This window comes from Humulus lupulus, chromosome 2, assembly GCF_963169125.1.
Source record: "Humulus lupulus chromosome 2, drHumLupu1.1, whole genome shotgun sequence".
NCBI lineage: Eukaryota > Viridiplantae > Streptophyta > Magnoliopsida > Rosales > Cannabaceae > Humulus > Humulus lupulus.
This window is the reverse complement of record NC_084794.1, coordinates 36,795,821-36,811,087: the sequence shown is the minus strand read 5'-3', so window position 1 is coordinate 36,811,087 and position 15,267 is coordinate 36,795,821.

Below are 15,267 nucleotides of genomic sequence, written 5' to 3'. Positions count from 1 at the left end.
CAACTTGTAAGCCACTTGACCAATCCTCTCTAGGATCTCAAATGGACCTACATATCTGGGGCTCAACTTGCCTTTCTTCCCAAACCTTCTCACCCCTTTCCACGGCGAGACTCTAAGGAAGACATAGTCTCCCACTTGGAACCCCACGTTCCTACGCTTGGGATCTGCATGACTTTTTTGCCTACTCTAAGAAGTAAGCATCCGAGCTCTAATCTTCTCAATGGCCTCACTGGTCCTCTAAACTGCCTCTGGACCTAAGTATATCCTTTCACCTGTCTCATCCCAATGAATGGGAGATATGCACTTCCTATCATACAACATCTCATAAGGTGCAACTCCAATAGTAGACTGATAACTGTTGTTGTAGGAGACCTCTATCAAAGGCAGATACTTACTCCAAGATCCAACAAACATGCCCGCAGCATGTCTTCCAATGTCTAGATCGTCCTCTCAGATTGCCCATATGTCTGAGGATGATAAGTAGTACTGAACTTCAGTTGTGTCCCCATCGCTTTCTGCAAACTCCCATAAAACTTGGAAGTAAAAGTAGGGTCCCGATCTGACACGATCGACCTAGGTGCTTGATGGAGGCACACAATCTCTCTCACATAGAGATCTGCATACTAATCAACTGTATAAGTAGTCCTCACTGGCAGAGAGTGAGCTGACTTGGTGTAGCGATCCACTATCACCCAAATAGTATCATGCTGACCAACAGTCTTGGGTAAGCCCACCACGAAATCCAACGTGATGTCCTCCCACTTCCACTATGGGATATCCAGAGGCTGCATTAACCCTGTCAGCCTCTGATGCTCAGCCTTGACCTGCTGAAATGTCAAGCACTTAGCCACATACTCTGCTACATCTTTCTTCATCCCCGACCACCAATACAACGATCTCATATCCTGATACATCTTTGTGGTGCCTGGATGCAAAGAGTAAGGTGTAGTATGAGATTCATCCAGAATCTCTCGCCTCAAAGCAGTGTCCAGCGGAACACATATCTGCCCCTTGTATCTCAACAAACCTATCTCAGACACTGTATAATCTCTGGATGCTCCGGCCACAACATCCTCTCTGATCTTGATCACTCAGCTGACCCTCTTTAATTCTCTCCAACAGCGTAGAATGTAGCGTAATATTAGCCAATTGGCCCACCAGCAACTCTATACCAGCTCTGGTCATATCATCTGCTAATTCTCTGGCTATCAACCTCATGCCATAAATTTGTCCCGGACCCTTCTGGCTTAAAGCATCAACTACCACGTTGGCTTTTCCTGGATGATACAAAATCTCATAGTCATAATCTTTCACTAACTCCAGCCAACGCCTTTGCCTCATATTCAAATCTTTTTGAGTGAAGAAGTATTTTAGGCTCTTGTGGTCTGTATAGATCTCACACTTCTCACCATAAAGATAATGCCTCCATATCTTTAAAGCAAAGACCACTACCGCCAACTCTAAATCATGAGTGGGATATCTCTTTTCATACTCTTTCAACTGAAGAGAAGCATAAGCAATTACCTTCTTCGACTGCATCAGCACACAACCCAAACCCTGATGAGAAGCATCTCAATAAATCACAAACTTCTCCAGATCTATTGGAAGACTCAAAATCGGAGCTGTAATCAATCTCTGCTTAGTTCCTAGAAGCTGTTCTCACATTTATCTGCCAACCCACGGAAATCGTTGAGAACCCTTCCACAAAACGCTTATAATAACCTGCCAACCCACGGAAACTTCTAACCTCAGAATCATTCTTTGGCCTTGGCCAATCTCTGGCCGCTTCAATTTTTGCTGGATCTACCTTAATCCCCTCCTTACTGACAATATGCCCAAGAAAGGATACCTAAGATAACCAGAACTCACATTTCTTGAGCTTGGCAAACAATCTGTGCTCCCTCAGTCTCTGAAGAACCAACCTCAGATGCTGCTCGTGCTCTGACTCAGACTGAGAATATACCAGAATATCATCGATGAATACGATCACAAACTGGTCCAGATAATCCTTGAACACTCTATTCATCAGATCCATAAAAGCAGCAGGGGCATTAGTTAATCCAAATGACATAACTAAGAACTCATAATGCCCATACCTGGTACGAAAAGAAGTCTTTGGTATGTCTCATTCCTTGACCCTCAACCGATGATAACCAGAACGAAGGTCGATCTTTGAGAATACCTTTTTACCTTGCAACTGATCAAACAAATCATCTATCCTTAGCAAAGGATACTTATTCTTAATTGTCAACTTATTCAGTTCTCTGTAATCAATACATATTCTCAAAGAACCATCCTTCTTTTTCACAAACAGAATTGGCGCACCCCAAGGTGAGAATCTAGGTCTGATAAAACCCAAATCCAACAGTTCTTGCAGCTGTACTTTTAGTTCTTTCAACTCAGCTGGGGCCATTCTGTAAGGCGCTCTAGACACTGGCTCTGTCCCTGGTGCCAGTTCTATAACGAACTCAATTTCTCTGTGTGGTGGCAACCCTGGCAAATCTTCTGGAAACACATCCAGAAATTTACAAACTAACCTGGTATCTTCTGGCCTCACTAGCACGACCTGAGTGGTATCAACCACACTGGCTAAGAATCCCATGCAACCTCCTTGCAATAAATCCCTAGCCCTCAATATAGAAATCATAGGAATGCGAGGTCCATGCATAGTACCAACAAACACAAAAGGATCCTCACCCTCAGGCTCAAAGGTGACCATCTTCCTTCTGCAATCAATGGCTGCCCCATACTTTTCCAACCAATCCATACCCAATATCGTATCGAAATCAGTCATAACTAACTCTATTAAATCCAGTGACAACTCTCTACCCTCTACTATCACTGGAAAAACTCTGACCCATCTCCTGGATACCACTAACTCTCTAATGGGTAACAAAGTTCCGAACCCCACAACATAAAAATCACAAGATCTACACAGTCTATCAATAATACTACTGGCCACAAAAGAGTGTGTAGCACCAGAATCAATCAATACATTATAAGGGGTTCCAACACTAAGAAGCTAACCTGTAACAACTGAGGTAGAAGCCTCAGCTTCTACTTGTGTCAATGCGAACACTCGAGCTGGGGCCGAGCCGTCCACTTTCTTGGGTTCTTCTTTTCTTGCATTAGGGCGATCCTTTTTAAGATGACCCACCGCTCCACATGAGAAGCAGGCCCTTGCCCTACACTCTCCCAAATGACGCCTCTTGCATCTGGGGCATTCAGGAAAAGACTTCCAGGCTTCATTACCACTTGAACGACCCATTGAAATACCACAGGGCCGTCTATCAAGACCTGGAACTGGGAAAGTGTCAGGAACCTTCCTCTTCTGCTCACTGGGGCTATACCCCTACCAGAACTCACAAATGGAGAAACTGTCCTCCTGAAATCCTTTCTGGCTGCACTATCACGCTAGATCTTGTTCTCTGCACTCTTAGCTTTGAGTGCCTTCTCAACCACCTATGCATAGGTAGCAACCCCAGCCACAGTGGTGATTCGTACATCACGGGCTAATCTGGGCTGTAGCCCCTGCAAAAATCTCTCTCTTCTGGTCCCGTCAGTGGGCACCAAATCCATGGAAAATTTCGCCAAACGATCAAACTTTAAGGCATACTCAGTGACTGACAAGCTTCCCTGAAATAGCCTAATAAACTCCTCAGCTTTAGCTGCTCTGATGGCATCATTGTAATATTTCTCATTGAACAGAGTCTGAAACTCTTCCCAACTCGGGGAATTAACATTCTTGGTCTGGGTAATCACCTCCCACCAAATTCGGGCATCCTCCTGAAACATATAAGTGGCACAGGCCACCCTCTCATTACCAGATACCCTCATGAAATCAAGGATAGTGGTAAATATACTCATCCATTGCTCTGCCTTGACAGGATCTACACTGCCTTCAAATACTGGAGGTTGCTGTTTCTTGAACTTTTCATAGAGAGGTTCCCATTTATTTCCAACCTCAGGCACATGCTCTTTGCATAAGTGCAGATATTACATATGCAGATATGGCAGGATCTACGTAATGTACTTCACTCATTACATAAAAGCAGATATTGCATATGCAGTTAGTAAACTTAGTAAGTTTACTAGCAATCCAAGTATCAAACATTGGTAAGCTATTGAGAGAGTTCTTCGTTATCTTAAGGGTACCAAAGAGTATAGTCTTCACTATACAAACTTGTATATCACACTCGATGCTAATTGGATATCGGGAGTTGGAGATAATCTTTCTACCACTGGTTGGGTGTTTACTCTTGGAGGAGGTGGAATCTCATAAGACTCCATGAAGCAAACTTGTATATCACACTGAACCGTGGAGGTAGAGTTTATAGCTTTAGCGGAATATCAACTGGCAAAGAGGCCGAGTGGCTTAGGAATCTCATGATGGATATTCCTTTAACCACAGATATGGTATCAACAATTTTAATACATTGTGATAGCCAATCCACACTTGCTAGAGCATATAATAGTGTGTATAATGGAAAGTCTAGACACATTAGTCTAAGACATAAATATGTGAGACAATTGATTCAAGGTGGAATCATATTGTTCTTATATGTTAAGATAAGTGAGAACTTAGTGGATCCATCAATAAAACCTCTTGTGAGAAGGTTAGCAAGTTCTACTTCGAAAGGGATGGGATTAAAACTCCTAGAATAATAGATTCACCATTGATGGAAACCCAACTCTCAACTTGTACAAATAATTGGAAAGAGTTCAATGGGTAAGAATAAGTAATTGATAAGTGAATAGTTTCAACACTAAAACTCATGGTGAGTTCCATCCGATATGGTTAGTGTTGGTTGCTACCGACTTAGGGTTAAACCTAGGGACTTTATTGAATTCTTTTGAGTGTAACAAGAATCTATAAAGGTAGAAAAGATGTTGTAAGAACTTCACCTATATGGACATAGAGGTGGTGTCACCTCTCATGGGAGTTGGAGTTTCTCCCCGGAAAGTTCATGAAGAGATGATCACATGACCATGATAACGTTAAGCGAGAAAGTTGGAATACAAAAGATGTGGTGGATGTGTGTGAGTTATTACCAGTTTTATCATATGGAATACTTGGTTCAACCTTTTAAGTAACTAATGATTTCGATTGGACTTTGTGGTATTTTCACTAAGTTAAAATTCAAACTGAAATGTACTTTATTTTATGCACCAAAATTGTTTAAGCTAGAGAATGAGGCTTGTATTTAACCAAGTGGGGGGTTGTTATGAGTGGTTAAATACAAAAAGATAAGTGTTAAAATTCATGCTAGGTATAAACACTTAGTGAATTTCACATAGTGAAGATGTGAATTTTGAGCTTCAAATGTAGGCACTTTAAAAATGGGGTTTTCGGTCCAAAGTGGTGCAAGAAGGTATCTAAGGGTTCCCAAAACGTTTGGTAGCATTTGGAGCAATTTTAGGACCTTTGGAAGTGTAAAAAACCAAAGAGGGTCACGATGCGTCGCCACCCAAGTGGCATAGCAATGCCTGATGCTTAGCGTTTCAAAAAACCCTATGTAATGACCCGTCTTAAACCCATTAATTTACTAAATACTCCATATTTAAGTAAATTAATGTTTACATGAATCTTTTTAAGAAAAAAAAAACTTCTATTGAAATAAACATTAGTTAACACCTTTTACAAACACATGCAACTTGAGAACTCTATATTTTAAATAAATCATGTTTTACATGCACGACATAAGTAAAAATACACAGTTAAGACACAACATAAACCAAAGGTTAAAACCTTTATAACAATAATACATAAGTAGCAACCACTTGACCCCCAGGTCAACCAATCACGACATGCACACATCTGACCGAGCCGGCTCCAACTCATCACCTCATCAACTACACTTATCCCTTTACCTACAACACAGAGTTTTCGTGTGACAGTCAGAATCCTGTGATCCGTAAGGGGAAAGACCAGGAAAGCTGTGCAATCCCACACCTCCTGGGGAAGGTCAAGTGTGATGATTCTAAGACTGTGTAGGTATGGGACTACACAGTTGAAGAAGGCTTAAATGGATTGATGGGTACTACCTATATCAACAAGATGCATCTTCTTTTCGGTAGCCCATCACTTGAGAACTCCAAAGTTAAGCGTGCTTGACCTGGGGTAATCTAGGGATGGGTGACCTCCTGGGAAGTTTTCCTAGGAAGCATGTGAGTGAGGACAAAGCACGCTGAAAAGACTCGTGTTGGTTTTTAGGGCCAGTCATCATTCCAGAAAGCAGCCATAGTGACGTGGGGCGTCACAAATGGTATCAGAGCCTTGACCCAGCCGGAAGTGTGGTCGACGGGGACGTCAAGCCCGTAAGGGGGGTGATTGTGACAATCAGAATCCCGTGATCTGTAAGGGGAAAGACCGGGTAAGCTGTGCAATCCCACACCGCCTGGGGAAGGTCAAGTGTGATGATTCTAAGACTGTGTAGGTATGGGACTACATAGTTGAAGAAGGCTTAAATGGATTGATGGGTACTGCCTATATCAACAAGATGCATCTTCTTTTCGGTAGCCCATCACTTGAGAACTCCAAAGTTAAGCTTGCTTGACCTGGGGTAATCTAGGGATGGGTGACCTCCTGGGAAGTTTTCCTAGGAAGCATGTGAGTGAGGACAAAGCACGCTGAAAAGACTCGTGTTGGTTTGTAGGGCCAGTCGTCATTCCAGAAAGCAGCCATAGTGACGTGGGGCGTCACATTTCGTGAGCTAACGCCCAACAAGAAAAGCTATATAGGACACAAACCCCAAGCCCAACAATATGAGATATATAAAAAAAAAGCTTAAAGAGTAAAACATAAACATAAACTAACTCATATAATCACAACCTAAAAGTTATACTACTCCTCACTTATAACCTTACATAAATTATAAATTTCAGCAATAATTGATATTGAAATGTATCATTATCGTAGCCTAACTTTACATAGAATAGCATAACATAACATACAACAGTCATAGCATATCACAAAACACTCATCACACGTATTATTGGTGTCGCACCGACCGTAAGCTAGTGCTAATTTGGTCAGTTGTGCAACTAAGCACGAATTAACATAAGCATGCAATTTGTCGTGACGTGAGCATGCATTTTCATATCGTAAGCATGCCACGCAAACATACAACATATTCACACATAACATGCATAACCTATAACATACCTCACAACACAACCCATGATATAATTTCTAATGTAACTCATAACATAATTCACATCATAGTTCATAGCATAATTCTTAAAAAAGTTCACAACATAATTCCTAACATAATTCAAAATATAATTCATAGCATACAAAGTTTACCATATATAAGTACGAAGAGCGTACACCCTGCATGCAGGTGTCCCACTCTTCTTACCTAAATTCCAACAATTTAGTTGATAAAACAACCCAAGTGTGATTCTGTTCAATCGTCTCTAGTTTATGTTTTACAGGTATAGATCTTGTCACAAGATTTCCAATCATATAAAGAACGTCCAAATCCGACATTGAAGTCAAAAGTTATGTTCAAAATACGAAACCTGAAAAACTATAACCAAAATGTATTTGAACCGCAGCGCCCTCCCAAAAAGGTCGCGGCACTACCGAAGTCAAAGAGCATTTCAAAGCCTAAATGAGATGCATTTGCGCCGCGACACTCATCCACTTGAGCCACGGTGCGGCTATGAAAAAACCCAGAAGTCTCAGCAATTTCTCAACCATTTCAACCCCAAACATCCCAAAAGACTAGGGGACTCAAACCTTTGCACCAAAACCGCTATCCTAACATGTTTCTAACCCTTGGAACCCCAATATTAAAAATCCTAAACCTATAGTAAACATTCATAATCCTAGAAACAATAAAAACCGTCCCAATACTATAAAATCCTAGATCTGACAAAATACTTAAACAATAAAGTTTAAACACTTACAAACAAAATCCTAGCCACAAAGCTTAAATCCTTGCTCGTTATGAGATCTCCTAGGGCTTCAAAAATCCAAACTAATGATCTCCCGCAACACCTTAGGCGTCAAAACATAGATCTAGAATGAGAGATCTAAACCTATTCTTTTATCAATTAATTTTTTAATCAGATTTAAATCATGTAAAAACCAAATTACACTACTATCCCCAACCTCTAACTTTTCCTTAATAATTACTTAAGCCCTTAATTATAATTTCCATCCAAAACTAATAGTTCTAACTTCTCATAATTACATTTTCTATCACAATTCCAATAATTCTACTTTGACCCCCATAATTCAATTTCTATCGCACTTTGGTCTTTAATACTTGAACAAACTAATGTGTGTGGATTGCTTGCCGAAAAACATAAAATAAACATAGACCATAAATCATGCATATCATAGTTCGTATAATTAAACACATAAGAACAAAAAATTTACCATAATACTCTGACCCAAGCTAGATTACCATAATACCCATATTAGTAGAAGCGGATATTACAACTATCCTCCCAAAAAGAAATTTCATCCACGAAATTCATGTTACTAAATATATCCCGAGCACTTTTAGTATTTTCCAATGTAAAATATCTTACACTGATATAATATCACATATACATATTTATATAATCACATAACACATAATTTCACAAAATTACAAAAATACCCCTCAAGAGTATTAAATTACCAAATTGCCCTCACAGGACAAAATTACCAATATACTCATGAAACAAAAAGATGGATATTACACCCTAGCAAGCGATGCGTCGCATGTATGTAGGCGACGTATCATCTGTTAGGCGATACAACGCCTGCATACAAGTGATACGTCGCCTATTGGAGTCCATAAAAGTTACCTAAATTGCTCTAAATGGCATGTTTTACAAGTCTAATCATATTGGTTAGACCTAATGACGGTGACTACTCTATATAAGGGTCAAAATAGAGTTTTGGAAGACTTTATCACTCTCTTCAATCTCTCTCTCTAGCTCCAAAAATTTCAATATTTCTCAAAGAACTCATAAAGAAAGTGCTTGATTTTGTGATTTTAAGGCTTGTTCAATCTAAATCCTCATTTCCTCCTAGAAAAGGCCTCAAGTATCCATGGTGGATAGGAAATAGAGTATTAGGACAACGTTAAGAAATGTGTATAAGCCTTTAGTTTGTTGTTTTGCATTGTTATAAGGATTTTCTCAAAGTGGTGGTTCTACAAGGGTTTGAATGTTCATAAAGGTTGAAGAAAATCATTCACCAATATGGGTTTGCATAAAATTTCTTAGTCTTTATTTAGTCTCTGTCAATGCATTTTTTTTTGTAGATTCTAAATTTTGAGGAGGTGTTATCTCACTCTCCCCCAACATATTGTATACCACTTCGCAGTGTTATCGTACTTACAATTAATCTTGGGTTCATCTATGGTTGGGAAGATAATCTTCCAGAATTACGAGCTTCAAGATTCCTTAGAGATGTAGCAATATGTCCCATTGTGTTCTCCAAATTATCAAGAGATGCATGATTACATTGTAGAATTATATGTGTGTTTTGCCGAAATTGTACAAGACCCTGTTGCATCTAAATATTAAAAGCTACCAAAAGTTTTAACAAATCTAAAATAGATGGTTCTTGATCTTGCGGCACTCCTTTAGGAGGTTATTGAAGATGAGGTGCATAGGATTGTTGAGGCCTTTGCTGATACTTGAACTATGGTGGTTTAGTAGATGCAACTTGTTATTGGTTCTCATATAAAAAATTATGATGATCCTTCCACCCATCATTAAAAGTAATAGCATAAGGGTCATACCTCTGCCTTGGTTGACTTGGGAACCCACCTATGGCATTTGCTTCTTCATATTGTACCTCATATAGGGTAGGACAAGTTTCAGTAGCATGCCCCACCACTTGACATATCCCATAAGGCTTAACATGTTGGCCTAACGCTAGTTGTTTTACCACAAAATTCAACTGAGCCATTTTTTGTTCAACGGTAGTACTCACTTCATTCACTTTCTTGGGTGGTGGAGTAGGATCTTAACAAATTCCAAACTGTTGGGAATTTGCACTTATATTCGAGATCAAGCTTCTCAGTGCTGCATGAGTCTTGTCAACTAGGGCTCCCCCACTTGTTGCATCAATCATACTCCTATCCAGTGATAATAGCCCTTCATAAAAGTATTGGATGAGGATTTGTTCACCTATCTGATTGTACGAGCAGCTAGCACATAATCTCATGAAGCGATCCCAATACTAATACACTAACTCTCCATTATATTGGATACTGCATATTTCATTCCTGATACTTCCAACTTTAGATGTAGGAAAGTATCAATCCAAGGACACATCCTTCACTTCATTCCAGGTATCTATGGTACCAGATGGGAGATAGTACAACCATTCCTTAGTGGCATCCTTTAGAGAGAAAGGAAATGCCCCCATCTTGATCTATTCTTCAGTTACTGCAGCAGACTTCATACTAGAACAAACTATACGAAACTCCTTCACATGTTTATTCATATCCTCACCAGGCAGCCCATGGAATGAGGGCAACAAATGGATTTGAACAGATTTCAGCTCGAAATTGACTTCCAGAGTTGGGTACTGAATGCAAAGCGACTGGTGATCAAGATCTGGTGCTGCCCACTCTTTCAACTTCATATTTTGAGCCACTGTTGTGTAAGACTTAACTGAATCATCGAAATCAGAATTGTCGTCAGTTGGTAGTGGCACGTTAATAGGATCAACTCTTTGTGCAAAATGTCGTAAGAGTGGATTATCAATGATAGTCCTAGATGAACGTTCTGACGATGATGTTCCAAGATATTGCTTGGGTGCTTGTAATCTTTCTCACGTATCTTCGTCAGACATATACACTTGAAATTACAAGGTGATAAACTAGTTAGTTTAATGAATTTGAATGATAAAAAGACTTACAATAGTTCCCGTCAATGGCGCCAAATATTTGATGCTTGTCGTATACCATATCAAATTTACAAGAGATTTTATTTTCAGCATAACCAATTACTTAGTATAATAGTAAAAACAAGTCTAACACAATTTTTTTTATTTATTTAATTTTGTTCTTTATTTTATTTTTAATTATTAAGTGTTAAGAAATTATTTTTAATTGTTTGATAGAAATTATGTGAATTAAAAATTTGTTAATTGTTTTATTTAATTATTTTATTTGTAAATTCTTGAGGTTTGGTTGTGTGCACCAAGGTGCATGGTTAGTAGAAATGCACCCTATCACTTGTGTGTGTGCTTGTGCATGGTTGTATGGTGAGCATGCATTAGTTTCTTCCATGCATTATTTTCTTTTTATTATTTTTAGTCCTTCTTTTCTTTAATTAATTAAAAGAAATAAAGTGAGTTGGCATGAGCATTAGAAGTGGGAAACCCCCTCTAGTTAACTATTTATTTTATTATTATTTTCCTTGGTGGAAATTAGTGGTAAATAAATAGGGAGATAAATTGGGTGAGGTAAAACATGGTGATTGAACTAAATAAGGTAAGGAAGGATTAAGATGAGAGCGTGTGAGTTGGCTCTAGGTGCCGAGACACATAGAGAGGGAGAGAGGCTTGAGTGTGGCTGGTAAACTAGAAGAAGAGTTTCCTTTCTTGTTGAGTCAATTACTTGATCTTGGGAGAGGGAATCAAGGGAAGAAATTGAGGCCATTATTGGGTGATCTCCCTTAGGGTTTCAGCTGGGATAAGAATGAGGAAACTAGTGAGCTTGTGGCTAATTTGAAGGGGCTGGCCGAACCTAGAGAAAGGAGGAGAGAGAGAGAGTGCTCGTGAGATATAGAGAGAGAAGGAAAGAAGGAGGAATAGAAAAGAGGGTCTCGAATCCCTAAGGTATGTATTGAGGTTCATGGCTTTCTTCTTCATCGTCATTTTCTTAGTTCTAAGCTTATGAATTGTTCATGGTGATGCTAGTTGAATTCCACAAGGACAATTGTTGAGGTCTTGGAGTATGGTTTGGTCTACAAGAGTAAGATCATTGTTCTTAGATTCCTATGATTGGTTGATTTGATTTTTGGTTTGTTGGCCTTATAGTTTAACGTTTGTGCTAAGGTGTTGGAATTGACAAATAAAGAAGGTAGTTTGGATCTCAGCTTGTGTATACTCAAGGTGAGGAAGAAATTTGCCTTGATGTGTTCTTAACTTTGGGTTTCTCTTTCGAAAGTGTTGTTTAGACTTTTAGGATTCTATGTGTGTTAATGGTAGTTTTCCATGTCTTTATATTTCTCAAGTTCATAGCAATATCCTAGGGTTGTGTGTGTGTGTGGTTAATTTTATGGATGAATGCATTTATGGATACATGTATATATACTTGTGGTGTGGGCGTGTGTTGTCTTATGTCACTACACCAAATACCCCTTTCCATAACACATGAATATAATACTAATAAAAAAGTATTATATGGAGCAACTTAATGAAAAAAGGGCGGTAATTTGTTTAGTCATCCCGCCACTTAGCTTTTTTCTTTCAGATTTCCTTCAACATTTCTTCAACAAAGAACAGAGACCCATTTCCTTCAACATTTCGACACAAAGAACTGAGACCCATTTCTTTGGCTTCGTACAGTCTCCGAACTCCTCCCTCTCTCAAATCTCCTCCATCCCTCAAATATCCTCTCTCTCTCTCTCGTCTTTCTCTATCTCTCTGTCAATCTGTTTCCAGTCGTTGGGCTTCTCGGATTTGTTCTTCTCTTCGGTCTTGGCAAGCCAGGTAAGTATTTAGTTGTAGATGTTAAATTTATTAGCTTGAATCTCATAGATTCTATAAAATCTGTGGTTTTCAAAATTAATTTTCGATTTTGCAGATTGCTGGGGTTTTTTCAATCCGAGGCCTCAGTTTATCAGTCTCATTTCAAGAAGACCTAAAGAACTCCCTTTCCCCTGCTTTGACTTTAAAACATTTTTGTTTGAGTTTTATGTGTTTTGTCTTTCTGGGATATGATTAGAGTGGAGTTTTATCTTATGGTTAAATTCTTGGCAAAATGCCTCCGTTGTTTTATGTTCATTTTGTTGTAATTTCACTTCAGGGCTTGGTTTGAGGAGCTACAAAATAAGTGAATGGCAGAGTTGAGGCATACTTTAGAGCATTCAGAAGACTCAATAGGGTTTGTCCTTTAGTTTTTGCTAACTTTCTATTTCAATCTTGTTAAAATTAAAAGAAATATGTTGACACGAAAAGATGCAATGTGTATATATTCAGTCTCCTTTTGAGCCAAACTTCTCTTAGCACTCATATCTCGCAAATTACTTATCCTTTTTGGTATTATGCTTAAACACAGTCTTAGCTATATTGTCAAAATGAGCTTAAGTGGTAATACTGAGATCTAATCAAGCCTTTAAATAGAAGCATGAATTCTTAATTACCATATAAGAGGATGTGGAACTAGTTTTAGTTGGAAATAGAAAGAGCGTGCCATATAGCACTCTTGAATTCATAGCACAAGCCATATGACTTTTAGATCAATTGCATTTACTTGATGATTTTGATGAACAATGTTTTTTGGTGACATGCACTTCTTTAACACAGTGATGATGTTAGCATGAAATATTATTTCGAAGGTATAGGCATTTTCAAATGAGTTACTAAATCAAAGTATCTAAGCTATTTGTAAACCTGTATGTAAGAGATGTATGTATACTTGCATTTTATAAATTACAATAACTAAGGTTGCTTGAGACAGTGGTTAGAGAGAGTACTATTTAGAATGATTTAAGCATAACAGTCCAAATAAGATTTTCTTGTGTTTTCATGTATTTTTAATTATTTTAAATTATGAAATTTGGTTTATAGAAATACAAATGGAAATGGAAATAAAAGTTGAGATTTTTTTCCCCTTAATAAAATTGATTATTAACTTATCAAGAAGTTGAGTATCCTAAATGTTATAAACAGTTTAAGGTTCAGATTTTAATTTAAAAAATCTAAATAATTTGATCAGAAAAGTACTTCATAACCTTACAAATATGTGTTCCATATTTGAGAAGAACTCCTCCCTTTCAACAAAATAGCTTAACTCAAAACTGTACAAAGTTACAAAACTTAAATTTTTTGAAAGAAAGGCCAATCTATAGTATCATTGGAACTACAACAAAAGTTAAAAAATGGTCTTACCTTTACTTAGCATGGCTGTTGAAATTAGCTTGACTTAGCATGGCTTGAAATTTATATATTTGGTCTTTGATTATAAGCCCTGTTTATTTTATAAAACAATCTGCACCTTCTTTGAACTTAGCTTGACTTAGCATGGCTTGAAATTATTAGTAGCTAAATTTTCCAACATACAATGATTGAAACTTTATTTTTATCTACCAAAAAATTAGTAGGTAAATGTTTTTCCTTTACTACCAAAAGAAAATTGGTAGCTAAAATAATAAATTAGCTACTAATAATTTTGGTAGTAGAATTAATTAGCCTTATTATTTTAGAATTAGCAACTAAATTATTTGGCTACCATAATTTAGTATAGCAGCATTGCTATTAGTATTAAGTTGCTGAAATACTATTTATTTTAGTATTTTAGTAGCTGAATTTAAGATAGAATGAGCGAAAATGATGGTGATTATGAAAATGATGAATTTTTTGGACATTGGAGTTGGAATATATTTCTTTATGTTAAGTTTGAACCATTAATGAATATAGTTTATGATTTTAAGAATCGTAACAAGTAATTTCATGAATTTTATGGTTTTATTGTATCATTTAATTTTAATTTTGTATTAATCTTTTAGGTATTGATTATATTCTTTTGGTTGTGGATTGAATTGGCAAGGAGCATTGCAAAGTTAATTAACTTGATTATTAATAGCAAGAGGAACAGAAGTATGTTCTCTTAACTCTTTTATTAATATCATACAAATGTTAGAGGAGTTTGAATATCTTAAATATTCATTCATAGAGAAGTAGGTTCTGGAAAATTTGTTTGTGTGTTGCGGTGATATAAGGATGAAAACTTATTGTGTGTTGTTTGAATTTTTTTACTTGGTATTGATAGATGGGTAGGTAAGCTTTTATATGGGAAATGATGTCAGATTTTATCTAGAAGTATAAGCTAACATCTTCTTACAAATAAATTGTGTTTGCTTGAATTGGTTTGATTATATTGATAGATATCTCGCATGGGGTGTGAATAAGGGTAGTTTTCACGTCCCCAACTTTAGGGTTTGATTAATAAACCATTATACATATGAGTTGTGATTGGAAAAACGTATAATCTGATAATGCCTCCATGAGTTCTAAGTCAAATATAATTACCCAAAATAATAGCTTGGTTTCCCTCCCCTGACATTTGAGTAAGCATTTGA